Source organism: Mus pahari, chromosome 1 (assembly GCF_900095145.1).
Source record: "Mus pahari chromosome 1, PAHARI_EIJ_v1.1, whole genome shotgun sequence".
Taxonomy (NCBI): domain Eukaryota; kingdom Metazoa; phylum Chordata; class Mammalia; order Rodentia; family Muridae; genus Mus; species Mus pahari.
This window is the reverse complement of record NC_034590.1, coordinates 65669023-65684132: the sequence shown is the minus strand read 5'-3', so window position 1 is coordinate 65684132 and position 15110 is coordinate 65669023. Positions and strand designations below refer to the sequence as shown.

The following is a 15110-nucleotide window of genomic DNA, read 5'->3' as shown; positions in this document are numbered from 1 at the left end:
TCTTTAGCATTCATCTGAGAAACAATATAATTAGCATTAAATTAGGGCAACTTCTCTTGAACCAGCATGGAGCACAGCACCCAGCTGTAGCACTGTGGCCTCAATAAGTCACTGTCCTTAAGCAAGGCAATGACATGCCATTGGTGTTTCTTTGAATCTGTGGTTCTGGGGATGGTCTGGGAATTTGTGTTATAACTTCAAGCAGAGACATGCAGCTGTAATCTCAGAGAAGCAAGCATGTTCCAACCAAATGAAGAGACCATCTGTTTGCTTCCACTAATAACTGCCACAGCAAGAGCAGTGTTAATGAACATCTAGCCTACATGACCCTCACCACTAGGTTTGAGAATTGATAAAGTGGCTTAAAAGTTAAACAGCATTGACCTAAGACATGAGAGACACTTATGATTTTGTAGGCTGGTGTGAACCATTTTTAATGGCCTCTAGTCCCTCCCACCGTCTCATCTTCCACCCTCTTCCCACAACTTTTCTTTTTTTCACCTTCTCCTTTTTCTTCTCATTCTTCTTTGCTCTCTGCCCTTCCTCCCTTTTTACTCAATGTATTCTTAATTCTTCATCTTAATCTATTTCTAAATATTATATCTGCTATATAATGTGGTGTCGGGTGTTGGCTCTCTCCCATGTAATGAATCTCAAGTTAGACCAGTCATTATTGGTGTGTTCTCTCTCTCTCTCTCTCTCTCTCTCTCTCTCTCTCTCTCTCTCTCTCTCTCTCATAATTCACTTTACATATGATCATACCCCCCTCTGACACTATTAATGATACTCTGTTATGACTGCAGACAGCAATCAAGCATATCTGTCTCCTGAGAGGCTCCATCCTGCAGCAGAAGAAGACAGATGCAAAGACCAACAGCCAAACATCTGGCTGAGATTGAGGATTCTTGTGGAAGAGTAGGGGATAGAAGTGAGCAAGTGAGAGGGACCAAGATCATCACAAGAAGACCCACAGAGTCAACTAACCTAGGACCATGGGGGCTCACAGAGACTGGGTTACTAGCCAGGGGGCAATTAGGAGCTGGAGCAAATGTGCAGCTTGGTCTTCAAGTAGGTTCTCTAAAAGTGGTGCAGGAGCAAATGTGCAGCTTGGTCTTCAAGTAGGTTCTCTAAAAGTGGTGCAGGAGCTGTCTCTGTGTTCCCTGACATTGGCTTTGCTTTTACCTACCTGGGCTACCTGGCTGGGACTCAGTGGGAGAAGATGTGCCTAGTCAAGCTGGGACAAGATGACCAAGAGTGAGGTGATCCTCCTTGCAGTTTCCCCTCCTTGAGAGAAGCAGAGGGGGCAATGGGGGAAGGCATATGTAGATTCCAATTTATCAATATTTTCTTTTACACAATGGACTGGCATTGCTTTGTCTAAAAAATTTTTTCCTTAACATAAAACCACAGAGATATTTTCCATGTTTAGTTCTAAAAGATTTATAGCTTTACATTTTCAAATTAGATGCATAGTACGTTTTAGTTTTTTATATGCAGAGATAAATGTGGATGCAAGTTTACATTTTTTTATACAAATATCCAATTATCCCAAATGGTATGGCAAAACCCACTATTTGTCATTCACTAAATTTTTGTGTTCAGAAATCAATTGTTTGGAAGTGTCCGTGCTACTTTCTGCTTACCGCTTCCATTTCTAGTTTCCATCATTAATTTTGATGCAACCACCACAGTGCTTCTTACATGTATTGCTATAACAAGATGTGACCTTGGTTACTGTTGATTCTTCTATGCTATCATTCCTTTCAAGCATTGCTTTAACTATTCCAGGTGCTCCTGTTATCATGTGAACTTTATTATAAACTCTTCAATTTAAAATATAATATTGAGACTTTTTTCTGGAGGCAGGTGAATAATATTGAACCTACAGACAATTTGGGGGAAGATAGAGATTTTAATACTAACTCATATTTAAGGATGTAAATTATTTCCTCTCATCATTTTTCTTTATTTTTAATTGAGTGCATGTAATACATGACAATATATGTATGTATCTTTATTAATGTGGATGCATGCATGTGTGCCGGTGTTAGATGACTTTCCTTGATTTTAGCCACTACTTGTTTGTTTGTTTTGCTAAGCTGATATGTCTTCAGGGATCTTTCTTCTCTGTCTTCCTCTCCCTGCTGTAGAATGGTGTTATGTATGGGTGTGTAGCAGCATCTGTGGCTTTTATATGGATTCTATGGATCCAAACTGAGGTTCTCATTTTTGTACTGTTGTTCCTATTTTGTATTTAATAATCAAACTAAATACTTTGTTTTTAATGAACAAGTCTTGCATCATTTCTGTGAAATAGATCTACATATTAAATGTCAAAGTTTGAAAATCAGCTTCCAATTGACTGCTATCACCTTCCTAAAGCATATTTGAATTCTAGTAGCAGTGGATCATTTTTACAGTAAACAATTATGACATTACTTGGAAGATAAAAGTGTATGTTTATTAGGCATATTTTAATTAGTTGATCCTTTATTAATTATAAAATTATAAGCCTTGTTATTCTTGCTAATATCCTTTTTTTTGAAATCTACTTTGATAATATTAGCCTTCTAGATTAAAATTAACATGGTATGTAATTTTAAGAGTTTTAATTGTTTTTTGTTTATTTGTTTTTTGCTTGTTTGCTTTGGGTTTCGTTCTTTTTTGACTTGTATGGCTATATTATAAAACATGCTATTTGTACTTGGTAGATGTGTTTTTAATCTTATATGTTCTAACTTTGTGTCATTAGACCAATTATAATAAATTGTATTATAATTGTATTATAATTTATTTTACATTATAGTTACATTATATTATAATAAATTTTATACATATATTGTATGCATTAATTATAATTGTAGTTGTAGCTGCGATGTGCAAGCATGAAAGTCAGAAATACAATGGAGAATGCTTTTGAGAGAGGACATATGTGGGCAGAGGCAGACATGTCATCAGAGAAGATGAATACAGACAGTGTAGGGTTGTAAAGAAACCATAAGCAAGAGGAGGTTCAGATGGTGCTGCTGAAACAAGCACAGATAACAGCATGAAGAACCACCTAGGTCATGTTAATGGTGCTACTAATTTCCTTAGAAGTGATGAGAACTCATCGGAGGTTTAATCACATTGGCTACAGGGTGAAAAACAGACTTTAGGGAAAATAAGAAGCAGAGAATCTAGCATCTAGCAGGCAACTGACGACTTTCCGACATGGAGATGGCGGAAGCTTTGGAATGTGGTGAAGGCACTGGGGGGTAAACAGGGCAAAGAAACTGCGGAGACATCTGCTTAGAAGAAAATGAACAGGCCTGACCTAGGATAGAATGCAGAACTTTATTCAAGCAATGTCTGTATTTATCTTAGGGAGGAGAAATAGTCTATTGATCCCTGAGTCTTAAAGTTTGGTCTAGTTTCATGCAGTTTTCTCAAGAAGATTGGAATACCTGAACTTCTTTCTGTTGTTTATTTTTCAGAGCCAATCTTCCTTACTTATTTCTGTTCTGTTTTCTTTACATATATACATACAATGTCATTCCTTACACAGAATATCTGTGACAAAGACATGTATGTGATGATCTCACAGCTCCTGCCTGTTCAACTTTGTACACTTATCTCTTTGCATTGTTATAATCTAGCAGCTACTCTTATAAACTGTCCAATCAATTCCCCAAATCCTGAACTATATAAGATACTAGACCATGTAGCTGATAGGTTTATAAGAAATACGCTATAATATGGAGTGGGTAAGGGGAATGTATCCTTTCTGTTCCTTGGAAAGATCAACGTGACTTATAATTGACTTGTAATCTTAAGTATTCTGTAACAGAGATACTATTATGATAAGAACATTTTCAGGCTCAAGAATTCTTTCCATCCTGCATCTCCCTAATACAAAAACCCAGCCATCACATCTTTTATAGAACACATTAAAAAATTCATTGTATTATCAAAACATAGAAATCACTTACCTTCTTTCCAAATGCTGAAGACTTAGAGACTGTGGTGTATAATTACAAGCTCCCATAATTCACCATATTACAGCTCAAAGGTTTACATACTTTTACTTTCACTTGTAATTGCATTTATATAATGCATGACTTTATTTACATAGTAAAGTGAAGATTTAGATTTTAGTCTTTGTTTAACTCCAACCAACTAGGACACTCTGAAACTGTATTTATTTATGGAGTGAGAAACCCAAGTATACACAAATAAACATAAACACAAATTTGTAATTATTAGTCTATCACCATTAAACAAACATATAGAATGGTATTATAAGCACATTGAAAAGAGTCAAGAACAAATACTCATTTCAGAGTTTCATCTCACTGTCCTTGTGCATTGTCATGATAAATATGTATTATTTCCCTAAAATAACCAAGATAGAAGAACTCCACAAAGGAAATAGAAAGGAGGTACATTATTTTTCCCATAGAGCTGCTGTGGACATTCTATCCAGGAATATATGAGACCTGGCTTTAATACACAATTAAAAGACATTTGCCACCAAAGTCCTCCAAGTCAAATCCTAGACCTGTGATTTCCTGGTAAATATTTTAGACTAGTATGTAGTCTCTCTTGGCTAACTCTTTCCACTAGTAAGGTTGAGATAATAAAGAGTCCTTGGACATTGCTATTTGATTAAATACAATAACTAATTGACACCCGAGTGCTTTTCATATGGTAAATGATCAGCAAAATTTAGTTGTAATGTTTCCTGCCAGTGCTTTTCTCCAAAGAATTGTACAAATACTTAGAGTGGGTTTTGCTCATTGGTCAGAAAGATTATTTCATATTCAAACTTGTTTTCCAAAGAAATGTCAACAATATATTGTTTGAGAATGCATATTAATGCACGGTGGTCATGTGAATGCAAATGGGCCCTAAGGGCTCATAGGGAGTGGCATTATTTAAAAGGATTAAGACTAGTGACCATGTGGGACGAGCTGTTACTTTGTTGGATGAAGTATGACATGGTGGACAGGATTTGAGGTTCCATAAACTCAAGTCAGGCCCAGTGTCTCACTCTCTCTCCTACTGTCTGACAACCCATATGTGCAACTCTTGGTTTCTTCTCCAGCACCATGCCTATCTGCTCATCACCATGCTTCCTGCCATGATGATGAACTAAAGCTCTGAACCTCTAAATCAGCCCCAATTTAATGTTTGTCATTATAAGAGTTTTCTAGCCACTGTGTCACTTAATAGTCATGGAAACCCTAAGAAATGCACTATATTTTCATCAAATCCACCCACACCTCCTTTTCTCTGTCCTTTCTATATTCTTCCCACCACCTTCCTTCCTAGCCTCACAGATTTCTCTTCGAAAGTCACCAAGTTTACTTAGTGTTGCTGGTATATGCATGTGCATATGGCTATTAGAAACGGATGGGTATGATGAGTTAGTTTCCTCCAAATAATTTTGATAGCTTGTTTTTGATCTTCAAGTTTTTGAGTTCAAACCCATGTTTCACCATATGCTACTGAATCATTTGGATAGAAATCTATGCCAAGGGAATGTCTCTGTCATAAGAAGATTTTGAAAATCAGCAAGTAGAATCATCTGAAGTTCTTATGAAATGTGCACTGCTAACACCCGTCATCAGGTACTTGGGTTCTCTGTACATGGAGAAGACCTAAAATTTTCTGTTTCCAACAGGTAATTATGCTGGTGCTGCTGGCTGGGAGAGAGCACATTTTGAGCACTATTGATGTAACTCATGTGAAACTGTGAAAAAACTGATACTCAGAAAAGGGAAAGTAAGTCATAAGCACTGTTACAAATTCTTAACTCATTCTTTGCAAAAGTCCATACAATCAAGTACTGCATATCACCCTGTTCTGTAGGTGTACTGGCTAGTTTTGTGTCAAGTTGACACAGCTGGAGTTATCATAGAGAAAGGAGCTTCAGTTGGGGAAGTGCCCCCATGAGATCCAGCTGTGGGGCATTTTCTCAATTAGTGATCAAGGGGGAAGGGCCCCTTGTGGGTGGTGCCATCTCTGGGCTGGTAGTCTTGGNTTCTANAAGAGAGTGGACTGAGAAAGCCAGGGGAAGCAAGCCAGTAAAGAACATCCCTCCATGGCNTCTGCATCAGCTCCTGCTTNCTGACCTGCTTGAGTTCCAGTCCTGCATACTTTGGTGATCAACAGCAGTATGGAAATGTAAGCTGAATAAACCCTTTCCTCCCCTACTTGCTTCTTGGTCGTGATGTTTGTGCAGGAATAGAAACCCTCACTAAGACAGTCGATGTACGTTCTTGGGAATGGTACTACTGTATTGGTGTCTACTCCTGTCTTTTAAAAATTTAGAGATGCTGATGGCTCCTTGTATTTTTTTTCTTAAAAGTTCATTTAAAAAGGCATGCAGAGCAAACTCAAGGATGATTGTTCATTGTAGAATTAATATTCAAGTTCAATGCGTACAATTTCATGCAGGTTAGCTCTACAGATACAACTCTTTCATACATTATAATGACATCTTGGAAATCAGAAGAAATAAAATCAACTTTAAACTCCACTCTATGAACACTAGGGGCGCTGGTGAAAATGCTTTACCATAGCTTGTTAAGATACTGATATTTTGTTAAGATATCTGATGTATTTTTGAACTTAACGTATTTTGCAAAAAGTAACAAGGAAGCAAGTATTACTTTTGGTTACTTCTCATTAATAATCTACGAAATTGCAGAATATGGGTAATATTGGGGGCATTTGCTTTGTGTGACCATAGTAATGATAGTGCTAGATCTTGGAATGTTTTATTTAGCCAAATCCTTAGAAAGTGAAGTCCTTTAGAAAAGATAAATTCTCAACCTACTAATGTATAACTTGCATCAAAGAAAAATTTAATGTACTGATGAGTCGTGGTCAGGAAGATTGGAAAGGACTTTGCTTTAAGTCTTTCTCTAAGTTTGTGATTTCCTGGGATCATAAAAAGAACCATGTGATCAGGGAGTTAGCAAACATGGTTGTACTAAAATGAAGAAGGATGAAATCCTGTTTTAAAATCCCTCATTCATGTTTTTAGGTGCAACTTTCTTAGACTATCTTTCTTTTCTTTAATCCTTATGCTTAGGTCTATCTCTCTATCTATCTATCTATCATGCATCTATTTAATTTATCTCACCAAATTAATTAACTAATTTAACAAAGGTAGTAACTGTCTATAGGAAAAACCCTGACGTACCCATAGCACAAGTAATTTTGTCTAGTTAATAGAAAGGATGGGGTATAGTTTTCCCATAGAGATGAAAATAGTGATATACTTATTGAGAAAATTTAACCTGTTTATTTGTTTCTACATTTCCTCATTGAGAATTTGCTTTAAAACTTTCAGCAATCCAAATGAAAGTAAATGGAGCCATAATTTAATTACTATGATCAAAAATAGTAGTCACTACCAGGGTCAGTATAGAGAGATATAGGATATGGAATAGGACTGGTGTCACAAAACACTGAGGGATTTTCTTCTCAACTAAGAGCAAGGAAAACCTCTTAATCAGGAATATTAACACAAGAGGGCACTCTCATAAGTCTGTGAAAATAAAGCCTCAGGTGAGTATATTACAGCATGGCCTAGGGTCTCAGGAGACCTAAATACTAGTTTCTTACATGTGGAAGTCGTTAGAGGAATCTATCTAATTCACAGATTCTTATCTTCATATTACGATGGCTTGTAAAATTCAAATAAAAAGAAAAATACTAGAAGAAAAAAAATCACCAAATGCATATTGACTTCCTTAACTAGGAAATTATTATCAGTTCACTGATACAATTACCTTAACCTTTGCTCATTGTCAAATACTAAAACCTTAATGGATAACACTAAAGTGTGAACACAAATAAGAAGCAAATATACCCAATATGTCATTGTTGAGTGATTATAAATAGTTCCATTTGGCAACTAAATGTTATATGCTGATATTTATAGCACTTTAGGTCAATAGCAGATAAATACCACATAATATTAATATATCAATAAGTAATGATGATTCCTTCATGAGCTTTTAAAACTCTTTCTTCAGTTTTTCAATTGGCATACAATTCTGATTGTCCTATTTCTCTTTCCCAGGTCTCTCCAAGGATCACGAGTGAAGGGAAGTGATACTTTATTTTTCCAACACATTAAAATTGTATAACCATTCTTCAGAGTTGATGCTGACCTATTTTCAGATGTCCCCTCTTTTCCCAGTCAGAGTTTCACAACTTTAGGCTGTAGCATATTCACTTGACAGTAATGTTTGCCCCACCACCCATCCCCCACCCAAAAAACCATGAATATGCATGCAAAGACTGTACTTGGCTTAATTTGTGGTTTTAACCCATACAATTTTAATTTCAGGGAAACATCTGTGCCACTAATCACTGCTACTTTCATTTAAACAGACATTTCAACAGGCATTGAAATACTGATTAGAATAAGAAGATACTGTGGACTACCAGTGCATATCAAAAGGAAGAACAATGGGCATCAGATTACTTTGGAAATGTGGCTAGGGACATTTAGGCAGAATATATTCTGAGAGGCTAATTATTAGGTGGGGTACAATACAATGTAGAAGTCTTAACAAGTGCTTGTATGGTTTCTTTTCTACAACAGTGATTGTGCATTCGAGAAAAAAAAATAATAAAGATTTCTTCTAGCAATTTCCAAAACCAATTGCTTCAAGCTCCATTGTAAGAGGATTTTAAAAGTTTCAGTCTGTAGTGCATTATATATGTTTAATTTCAAGTGGATAATTTTTGAGCCTGAAAGTCGTACCTGACTTGGTGGTTTCTTCTTCACCCCATACAGTGAAAATCAATAGATTGATGTTGTGAGACTGCTACCTGGAGTGATCTGAAATGAAAAAGACATTTTGAAATTAGGGAAAGAAACCTGCAAACCTTAATAATGGTGGTTCCATAATAGGATGTTTTTCAGTCAATCAACAGCATTTCCTGAGTATCTGTATATCCTGACATTTCATGCTGACTCAAGAAGCACAAGAGAAATCCAGTTCATTAGCAAACTATAGTTTTGAAATAAATAGATGCTAAATGAAATGCAAGAGGAGATTTAATCTTTTCTCTTGGTGACTAATTTATCAATACGTTTGAAAAGAAAATATGTGAAATGTTATTAATTACTCTATAATAAGTAAATATTTCTACTATATCTGAAAATCATTTTAGAATGGGAGATATAAAAAAAGATGAAATTTGAATGGAGTATAAAATACAGTTTCACAGAAATTCAGTTTATGGAGAGGCTGTAGAAATAGCCTCTTATGAACCTTAAACTATATTTCTAGAGCACAGCTTGCCTATGGAGAACATAGTAAATTTTATTATGTACACACGTCTTATGAAACATGCTCATAAAAATGCATGTTTATTATTACGCATACACACAAATTATATGTGCATATGGCACTTGTTATATATGGTTGGATATTATAGCTATGATGCTTAAGGATGCAGATCTTAATCATTTAACATAGTCAAAATCTGTATTCAAATGAGAATTTTTCTCCTTTACATTAGAACGACTTGCCTTATGTTGGTAAGTTGCCAGTACTTTTACATTTATTGAAACTGAAACTGTGGAGGTGGCAAGTGAGGCTCTATCATCCCAGATACCAAGACATTCAATGAAAGTGTCCTTCAAGACTTCCTGTGCTGTAACAGCCTGCCACCTGGCCCCAGAACAGAAAGGCAACTATCAAATAGCTAAGGGTTTTAGAAAATTTGCACACCTGAAACTGCCTAGAAGGTAAACACTTTTAAAAAATTAATATTGCTTAACCCTAAATATGCCATAAAATGCCTAAAGTAAGAATGAGGTGCTGGAAGCTCACTTGAGGTAAAATCACTCTGTTCTATCTTAGAATCTGTCAATCAGGAAAGACAACCTGAAGGTTACCTTAGGGTTTTCTTATCAGTTTGGTACAAGCAGATGATACTAATATTTTCTTACTCCTCCAATAACTTCCACTAGATATTGTAAGTACATGACTTGATGATGTTTTGTCATGTATCCCCAGTGGCTATCATAGTTGCTATTTTAAAGTGGTGTGTGCCTACAACACAAGGGGATTTGCTATATCTTAATGGTGACAAGGACAAGTACAGTATCCTTCTCTGTTCACATCCATCAAAGAAGAACTTTCATACCAGCATTTGATAAGCTCATTAAAAAAAAAACCATGTGGCTATAGGATAAAGTATTAATTAAATGAACTTTTTGCTATTCGATTGTTTGCAAATGTCCATACTAAAAAAAATGTTTGTGAATGTGCCCAATTTTGATTTGGGGCTTGCATTTTATTAGAAATTAATATCAAAATTCAAAGTGTAGCTTCCTCTCTTCTGAATTCATTCACAGCTTACCTGATCAATCAGAAAAGAATCTAGGCATTCGGTACAATTCAACTATCACAGCTTTCTTTGCTCCTGTGTCTAATTGGGTTCAGTGCTCCTACTCTCTGTATCTCCTACACTAATTCCTCACCATTAAATGATTCTTACAAAACAATAATTTCAACCCTCAAACTGTCATTGAACCCATTTTCTATTATACGTTCTGAAATTCGCACACTTGAGCAGGAAAACATTAATTAAAACATACATTATGTTTTCAAGTTTATATTCTAGTATATTAACCCAAATACATTCTAATAGTCCAATTCTAATTAGTGCAATATAGTCTAATAAATTAGACTGAAAGGTAATTTAGACTCTGTAGACATCATGGAATTAAAATAACGAAAAAGAACAACAGAATGGCGACCTATGTGTTTGGGAAGTAGGTTTCATCCCCTGAGTTTTGACCTTGTGAGTATGTTGGAAAGGCTGAAGAGATAGCTCAGTGGAAAGAATGTCTGCCAGGAAAGCATGCAGAGTTGAGTTTTGATCCCAGAATCCATATAAAATGTCTGGTGAGAAGATACATGTGATCACAGCTCATTGGTAGTGGTGTGGGATATCAGGTCACTTGCTGGCAGCCAACCTGTTTCCAGGTTCAGGGAAAGACCCCAGCTCAAATGAATAAGGTAGAAAATGATAGGAAAGGACACTCCATACTCCCACCCTGGCCTCCTCATTTACTCAGGTGTTTAGAGGACTACCTGGCATGTGGTAATGTGGTAAATATTACAATGGGAGAGGCTGGTACTTTTGCTAAAAATTTTGAGTAGTGTATATGCATTCAATTCTTCACACAATTGTTGGATTTATTTGCTTATTATTTATTATCGAACTAAAATGTTATGGAAATAAGAATGATTGTACTCTTGGCATGTTCTAACTCTGGTTGTCAAAGAGAATATACATTGCACATTGAAATATTCCCTAAAATGACTGTGAGCTTAATGAGTTGTGTTGGACTTTAAGAAACTTATGAACAAAGTTTTGTTTCCATCTCAAAATATTATATTTTAACACTTCTATTTGAATAGCAACTTGAAGTGGGGTAGTGGTAATTTTCAATGCATCTAAGCATTCTACTGATATCAAAGTATCTTGAACATTACTCATGGTTTGGGCCAAGGAAATCAATTTTACAAAAGCCAATCCAAAGCTATAGTGGCTAGAGATCAATAAAATATGAAACAATGAATTAGCAAGAGTTTCTGCTACAGAGTGAGTATTTAATGGAATTAGCAAGTGAAAAATGCCAAAACTAAGCTACACTAAGGTGTTTGTATATGGATGCACACAACTAAGAAGTTAAGCAAGATCATTAAATTATTTATAATAGTTTTCATTTAATATTAATTATACATTATGTTTATAATTGGATAAAAACGTAATTGTGGCACCTATAGCTGGTTTTTGTAGATCTCAATATAGAAATTCTTCTCTCTTATGTATCTCAGTATAATTTTTCAATTTTTATAATTAAAATTATCTGGCCATATTGTTTTTCATAAAGGGAGCAAAAACTTGGGAGATAACAGTGTACTATAAAAGGGAAGAATACAAGAATGAGAAATGGAAATAAGGTAACTATGAAAGAGATAGTCATTTCTACAATTTTCCAAATATTCAGTGATGTAAAATCAAGTCACCAGCGATATGGTGACTTGCATCTTTGTGAAACTGGTAAAATTCAGGTGGGATTGACACAGTGAGGGCAATTACACTCTCCACAACAACTAGTATACAGATTAAGAAGGGGTTTCCAGTGGCTGGGAAAATGGTTCCATGGTTAAGAACACTAGGTACTCTTCCAGAGGCATATATTCCCCCCAACAGCCACTTGATGTCTCACACTGTCTGTACCTCTAATTTAAGAGGATTTTATACCCTTTTCCACCAGTTCAGGTATGTTGTACACAGACATGCATGTAGACAAAACATCAATAAAGACTTTCACAAATGAAGGCCTTTTAAATTGAGTACACCATGAAATCTGGGAAGAGCTTGGAGAAGATTTCAGAAAACATGAAGGATCTCATAGAACATTTTAAAAACAAATGCCAGAGTGGGTGCTGGTATATGGTGCATGCACCAGTGGGGAAAGTGCTTGTTTGAAAGTGTAAAGCCCTGATTTCAGGTCCTCAGAACTCAGGGAAAGGTGGATGGGACAGCAGGGATTAGTAATCCAAATATTGTTGTGATCAGGTGAGAGCCAAAAAGCCTAAATACTCCAGGTCCAGTTTTCTTGATACACAGAGTGACTATAAATCAGACACTGTTTAAAAGAAGGTAAAAGGTGAGAGAGACACAAAGACAGAGAGACATAACAAGTAGCCTGATGGCATTATCTATACTGTCTTAAATACATTGATCCCAATGGGTGAGGCCAAATGAAAGTGACCTTTCTTCCCATCCATGTATGTGTGCCAGTCCCTGGAACCTATGAACATAATATTCCCCATTCTGAGTGAGGTAACCAGTAACAGAACACATACATGGTATGTACTCACTGGTAATTGGATATTAGTCAAAAAGAACCTTGGAATATCCAAGATACAACTGACAAGAAGAAAGAAGAAGGAAGATCACACCAAAGTGTGACTGCTACAGTCCTACTCAGAAGGGGGAAGAAAATATCTCTGGGAATTAGAGGGGATCCTGGAGGGAAAGAAGAGAGGGATTTTAGATATGGGAGGAGTTGTGGTAGAAGTACAGAGTGTCAGGAATTTGAAAGTAGGTTTGTAGCAGTGAGGGGAGGGGGAACTGGAGGTAGCCTCTAGAAAGTCCCAGATGCCAGGGACCCAACAGGTTTCCAGGGCCCAAAAGGGAGACATTAGTTGAAATAACCAACAAAGGAGAGAGAGAGAGAGCCTGTAAATACAATATCCAGTGGATTGGCACGGCCCCCAGTTGAGGGATGCCCCCCAACTTCAAACATATTAACCCAGAATTCCTCACTTCAAAGGAAATGCCAGAGCCTGACCAATACAGATGTGGATACACACAGCCTAACATTGGACTGAGTGCAGGGACCCCAATGTTGAAGTTAGTTGCAAGGACTGTGAGAGCTGAAAGGTTTTGCAATCCCATAGGAAGAACAACCAAATCAACCAACCAGACCCCTAACAAAACCCCTCAAAACTCCCAGGGACTAAATCACCAACCAAAGAGTACACATGGGGGTACCCATGGCTCTAGCTGGATATGTAGTGGAGGATTGCTTTAGGGGGCATCACTGGGAGAGGAGACCCTTGGTCCTGTGGAAACTCCCAGAGTAGGGGAATGTTAGGGCACTGAGGCAGGACTGGGTGGGCAGGTAGGTGAGCATCCTCATAGAAGCAGGGGGAAGGAAGATGAGATGGGGACTTGTGAAGAGGAAACTGGGGAGGGGGAAAACCTTTGAAATGTAAATAAACAAAATAACCAATAAAAAATCACAGAAGAGCTTGGAAAATGTGAATATGTTAAATATGTTGACATAGAGGAGAGGGCTATTGTCAAGATTATCTGGGCAAGTGAAAAAAATGTGTTACAAAGATCTATTTAATGTAAAGATGGAGTTAAGAGTCAAAGTGTCCAGAAGAAATTGGAAAATGCCATGTTGCAAGTTTAAGGAAAAAGAAAGAAACTGTGGCTAAAATGAGCAGCCTCTAGACTCTAGAAAAGACACAGAAATGATTAATTCCCCCAAGGCTTCCTTAGAAATGAAGCCTTGCTAAGAACTGATTGGTCTTATCAAGACCTTCATTATACTAAGACACTCAAGAGCTGATACAACCATTTCTTGTTTGGCCTCTCAGAGGACAGCTATGCTATGCTCTTTTCTGTAAGTAATAGTGTCAGGCCTTGGAACCTCCCTGATCATCCTATTGGAGACAGGGAGAAAGAGGAATGGGATGAGGAACTGTGGGATGGAAGACCAGGAGGGAGGCAATGACTAGATGGCAAAAAATAAAAGTAATAATATTAATAAAGGCACCCATTTCTGTTAAATTATTACAGAAACAGTGAAAACATGACATACTTATGCTAGCAAGAATCTTTTTTATTGAAAGTGAAACTATGCACACATTTTCAACAGATAATGATGGTGGTGATTAAAACGATTTTGATTAAGCTGATGAAATTCAGATTGATTCTGTAAGGGTGCTCTTTTCAAATTAAACAAATATAATAAGCTAGAACATTTCCAAATAAGAATCTAACCATTGGTCTGTTGTCTCCAGCCTCCTCCCTTCTATGTACAGACAACCTCCATTCTTTTTTTTTTTTTATACCTTAAACATGGATGAGAGAGAGGAGGGGGAGGGGGAAGGGAGAGGGAGAGGGAGAACAACAGATTATTTCTAGCTGAAGAAATAGTTGTGTGGCATCTAAAGTGGATACTGTGATTGAAACTCCATCTCTCATGACTGATTATCAAGTGCTCTTAACTTCTGTGTCATGTTTCCAGTGCCTCGGATTCTATCTACTTGTTTCTCCTTAGATTATTCATTTACTCTATTTTTTTTTCTTACAACCTTCAACTTGATCTGATTTCTGGGTAAAAGTCAAAGCACTCAGGCTCTCTCTACCCTGAGTTATGGATGGACATTTTCTTTTCAATATCTCTCTTCTTCTTCTTCTTCTTCTTCTTCTTCTTCTTCTTCTTCTTCTTCTTCTTCTTCTTCTTCTTCTTCTTCTTCTTCTTCTTCTTCTTCCTC

General features: G+C 36.6%; 1 long non-coding RNA gene across 1 annotated transcript in view; it reads right to left on the bottom strand.

The window, feature by feature from the left end:
* Positions 1-7031: 7031 nt before the first annotated feature.
* Positions 7032-15110, bottom strand: part of LOC110338783 — a 674342-nt gene continuing 666263 nt past the window's right edge. Inside the window, exon 3 of the long non-coding RNA XR_002381314.1 lies at positions 7032-8845. This is a non-coding gene — a long non-coding RNA (uncharacterized LOC110338783). The remainder of the gene's footprint in view (positions 8846-15110) is intronic.